Below are 6,005 nucleotides of genomic sequence, written 5' to 3' on the forward strand. Positions count from 1 at the left end.
TCTCAGTGCAATTGGTACCAGTTCAGATCAATCACGGAGGAGCAACCATTGACATGTATAGTCAGAATTGATCGTTTAGAATTGATCGAAATTTCAGCGATTTCCTTTGCCAAATTCAAAAGTTACAGCACTGGCAAGCAAAACTAGGGGCTGTGCAAAATTCAATGGCGCTAGTTCTACTCTATCATTGCTATAAAATAAAAAGCACTGTACCGATTTACATGAAATTTTGTAGGCGAAATGAACCCATCTTAAGATGTTATTAGGCCAAATTTGAGCAATTTTAATGTATCTATTGCAGAGTTGCAGGTGTATTTCTGTGTCCCGATTATTTTGGATACAGGCTTTAAATAGACGTTGGGTACGCGAAGGTTAACAGTGTATACAGCTATAGCTTAACAATATCGTTTGACGGTAGTGTAAACGTAACTATATCCTAGAAGGGATACAGAAATTCCGGGAGGAATTCATGGAAGAACCCTGTAGCAATCCCAGAAGAAATCACGAGAGGATCAATACAGAAAAACCGGGAGGAATTTCTCAAGGTAGCCCTGTGGGAATCCTAGGATAAATCAGTTGAAGAGGAACTCCGAGAGAAATCCAAGAAGGCAATCCTGGAAGAATTTTGGAGGAATCCCTGGTGGAATCCCTGAAAGAAAGTCGGATAGTATTCACAGAACGGTCTACAGTAATTTAAGATGAAATAACAGATTTTTTCAGGGAGAAAAAAAACCAAAAGATAGATTCCAAAATATGTAGTACATAGTATAGATAAACTGTATATACAAAACATACTTGAGATTTCTTACACTTTCACCTCTTGTTTATCTTTTTTCTCCAAGTTTTGCGACCCTTATGGACATAACAGCCAGCATTATGACATCGTCTGTAATTATGAAATGAATGTTTTTTTTTTTGGTAAAGAAATTGTTGCTTTTATATTTCATTATTCAGAACCTGGTTTCAGAAAAGTTCTTCAATGTGACGGGCCACAAAGGCCTGAGAGTTTATTGGAACAAATATATACGTATCGCTGGTACAATGCAGATCATATCAACAAATTTTGACAAATTAAACAAAAGTTAGTTTTACAAATCAGAAAGTAAACAACATGTAAACGTGGAAAACATAACAGTCATCTCTTTTTTGATAAACTCTTTCATTCTCCCTTCCCTTAAGGTGGTACATTGAGAAATCCCATTGCAATTTTGCATACAAACTTTAGAGGCATAAATATGACCAAACGAAGCATCGAGCCAAGCCGCACTTGTTTGTCCTGGCGTTGCTCACTTGCAAAAAAGGGGGAAAACGTGAGTAGGGGTCCAAGTCAGCCATTTTACAGCCATATTTGTGTCCTCTGATGTTTCTCCCATCAGGGTGCGAGGCCGCCATTTTTAAGAATCCAACATCTTGTATGTAAACATTTGTGTATCCACAAAGGATTCCATTGTGGATACACGATAGATGTTGGCTCCTGTCAGATGCTACGATAGGATGCGTCACGTAGTCAGCCAATTTGAGACCAATTTGCTGTCAAACGGAGACCAGTCGCTGATTGGTCGAAATTGATATCCGTTTGCTGCGATCAGATCGATTTGTTGTTGGTTTGGCCGTGTTGCTAGTTTGTAGGTTTAGCAGATGATTACAATATTTAAAATCATTATATTTTTTTATTCGAGCTTCGTCGCCTCAAATATATCAGCATTCAAATATGATTGTACGACATTTCCCCGAAAACCAGTTCCCCGAATGAAGTTTCCCCGAAAGTTTTTTCCCCGAATGTACCATTTCCCCGAAAAATGTTTCCCCGAAAGTACCGTTTCCCCGAATGTACCGTTTTCCCGAAAAGATTATTGCATATGCCATTTAACATTGACCCAATGCACAACTAGGGGCATCTGGTCTTTAAGACGAAGTACGCTTAGCCAAGGTACGTCAGACCGAAGTACGTTAAGCCGAATAGGTTGCGAAGCTGAAGTTCATAGGGAAGAATGGGTCAGTAGGCCGTCTTCTTAATTTTCTTCATAAACGATGTTAAAATTTGTTTTCGAAGGCCTAGAAGATGTTTGAGTCCTTGAATCTAGGGAATTATATGGATACTGGGATATACTTCCATGATTTTACAATATTCTTTTAAGCTCTTCCCTTTTCTCACATAGATGATTTCTTGGTGTTGATGTAATAATGTTACTGAAGAACTGATGATCAACCCAAGCAACATGTTCATAGGCAATTAGTCTTGTAGACGTTTTGAAAACCACCATAAATCTTTCTATCTATTATTTTGATTTTATTATGGTTCTAAGAACCTCTTCTAGTGTATTTGACAAAACAATGTTACTTGGGAAGTGATCACTCTGCCAACATTCCATCTGAAAATTTCGCCTCTTTTTATAACACGCAGTTGTTTTTAGATGTGATATTGCATAACTTATTGACGGTAGTAATTTATCGAACCACTGACTGTCCCATGACAGATTACCCTTCTTTGAGAAGTCGGCTATTCTTTTGAGTATTGGGTTATATATGATCAAACTGTTTTTTTTTTCTTGGCTTTCAACTCAATCGTAATGATGCTCGTCCGGCGTAATGATACTTTCGGCCTAATGATTGCAGCCTAACGTTCTTCGGCCTGACATACTTCTGTATAAAGATTCAGCAGCGTCTTTTTGGCTAGATTGATAACCTTTCATTTAATAAAATTTTCCTTCTTTCAAACATAAGCTGTTCTTTCAAGTTGAACTGCTCAATCAATCATCAGTAATTTGGCTGCTGCTATATTTATTATTATTTTGTGACCGACTGTTCTAGTAGGTATCTAAAATCGTTATAGTAGAAATCTTCATCAAAGATTCTCCCTTCTTTCATCATAAACTGTTCTTTCAAAATATTGCCGATGGTCTAACTACTAGTATGTTCTGTAGAAATGTCAATTCCAAATGCTACTTCGGTCATGATTGATCCATTGATTCACAAAAAAAAACTGAAGAGTGCTTAGCTTCTAATTTGTTTGTCAAACAAATTGAATTACATTGACTTTTGTTTTAAAGCCTGTTAATACACATTCAAATTATGCTCATAGACTTCCTTCGCTAGCAAGAATACTTTAAGACTTAAAGTTGAAGTAATCGACAATGAACTTTAGCAGATTATTACTACAATCACGATGACTCGTATTAAAGGTATTATGCGTTTAAAGGGCGTTTTCATCGATTGAAAGTTCAAAAATAAATAGAAAGAACAGCCTATGAATGAAAGAAGGGAAAATTATGATGAGCGTGTTCTTAATTGAGTGCCATGTCATTTTCAATCAGTACAGCAGAAAAGAACGACCCATATTAAAAAAAAGCAAACCACATTGAAGCATCACAATATCAATTAGATGTGAAAGTTTCCATGATCTTGATATCTTTCTAAAGACTACACATCGGCACACTTTGTACACAGGCTAACTTTCCGCTACTTCTTTTCAATGACTAGTTCAGACAATGGAATTATTCAAGAAAATTATTAGAAACCAGTACTAAAACTGGTATTATAAACAGTGAAGAGAATTGTCAGACAAAAGAGGTACAAAACAAGCAACAAAGAAGGTGCGACGATTAGTCTTTATCCCCACTGGTGACAGATAATGACATGATCTCGAAATTTTTTGTTGCAGACAAAACGGAAGCTGAATTTGTTGCGTACTTTTCAACTCGTGAATAATCAATTATTACTAACCCAAAGTCGAAACTGTTTGATGATAGAGCTTCACCAGAGCTGCAGTGTTTACCGACTCGAAGTTACCGTTCGAAAATCGCAATGCAAGGCTTAAAAATCTCTAAACTCGTGGTGTACGATGTTAATCCCATTATTTTCAGGTTGGGACAAACTTATGTCGCATGGGTTTGTTTGTCGCAACAAATACAGGTTGCGACATTGTCATTATTGTTGCGCGATGGTTGAATTTTGATTCACTGATTATAAATATTTCGGGGAAACGGTACAATCTGGGAAACGGTTCGTTCGGGGAATTGTTTTTCGGGGAAATAACTTTCGGGGAAACTTCATTCGGGGAAATGGTTTTCGGGGAAATGTCGTACAATCTTCAAATATCAATTAACCTTAAGCTACTGCCAAACCCGATTAAAACCATTTATTTGGTGCAAAATCAATTGAATTATTTATATATCTCACTATAAATGAAAGAACCTTGCGTTTCAAATCAATTTTAGATGCTGGCATTGCCATTTCAATTACAAATGGCGCTTTACGGTGCGAAATATGCCTCAAAATTTCAATCGTTACATTTAAATTGTTTGAAAGATTTGGAATAAAGAAATGGCAGCACTGGATTTTCATCGCCGATGAAATCGAACAAAAAAAATAACAAGGCAGGCAAATTTCTGTTGTCACATCCTATCCTAGGTCAGATGTATTAGGAGGGATTAGTGTTGCCATTTACGTGGTTTCTCCTTAAACAATGAGTCCTTAGATGGTTTATAATGGCGTCTTTGGCGGTGTATGTGTGTCAATTTTTACGCCCAATACTGTGTTTCGCACTTGTGCTTCTGCGATTTTTTTTTCTGCTCACGCTTTCTTGGTGCACCTGAATGTAACGCTTTCGAGATCGATATCAGTCTCACATGCACCACCAAAGATGCCATTATAACGCATCTAAAGACACATCACAGACAACCAAATGGCCATTACACATGTTTACAAAAATACAAACTCCAATCCCCTAGAAGAAGGTTCAATCAACGAATCGAAATGTCGAACGTAGGAGCAACAATTGTGTTTGCTTACCACTCAGACTGCAATTGCTGGAAAATTATCTCACTAACCGAAAGCATCTGTCGCAAACGATAGTGATAATAGCAAAACATTAGGTTACGCTAGTTCCATCCAGCAACAACATCCGAAGGGTATTTGAAGTGCTTGAAGCATTATGGGATTGTTTCTCAAGAAGCCGTTCACTGATTCATCGAGGAGAGATTGTGGTTGTAAAGAAGGCTCAGACTACGACATCATTTGATAAGCTATCGGTCAAATCATGTAAAGTGCCGCCAATAAAAACCACCTTGTAGGTACTTGACTTGGAGAGCACCTTGGATATGATAGAGAAGCATCCAGTATAATAGAGCATAATGCAACTGTGTGTATCTTCGAATTGGTTTATGACTAACAATTCTGCGGGAAAACTTGAAACATTGACCCACAATCGTGTATCACCTACATCCGGTTCATTAACCACCCTCACGTGAAATTCCCATATTCCGCCCTCTAATCATACAGCCTTCAGTTGGTTTCAAGGGATTTCGCCACTCTCGGTAGACGACGGTTGGCGGCACTTATCTGGGGCAACAATAAAGTAGGTGTGTCAGTCAGCAGCGGCGATCAAAAGGCTGTATGTACTCAGATATTGGCGCTGGTGGTGCAATCATCATCAGATAGGCCCACAAGTACAAGTGTCATCCGGTGTAAACGATTGAGGAGAGATTGATAGGCTGACTCACAGGAGCCACCGGCTATCAACTGGATGGCCGGGTTATGTCAAAGCACTTGAATCGAATGTCTTTATATAGAATTGTGATATTTTACTGATATTGTGTTATGATATGTATGAAAACTGTTTTAATATAAAAATCATGCGAAAAACGTGAGAAAAATCTTGAAAGCATATAGAAAAGTTTGAAAATGAAGCAGTTTATGTTAAAAAGAGCGCGAAGTGAAATTGGTGGTAAGCGAACAATTACTGCTTCAACGTCCACGTCTCTTGTTGAGCGTAGAATCCAATTCAAGAATTTTGAAAAAATATTCAAAAAAATTTCCTATAGCCTACACTAGCGCTGATCATTGCCCAAGATCTAACAAAGCCGCTTCAATCTACTTCTATGTCTAATTTTCGCTTGAGCTCAAAGAACCAATCGAGCGAGGATCATGTGTACAAATTTTCTAGGTGTGAAACAGTAAATGTGAGATTCGTGTGAAGAATTGAAGAAAAATAAAATGGTGTGATA

This window comes from Aedes albopictus, chromosome 3 (genome assembly GCF_035046485.1).
Source record: "Aedes albopictus strain Foshan chromosome 3, AalbF5, whole genome shotgun sequence".
Classification (NCBI taxonomy): Eukaryota; Metazoa; Arthropoda; class Insecta; order Diptera; family Culicidae; genus Aedes; species Aedes albopictus.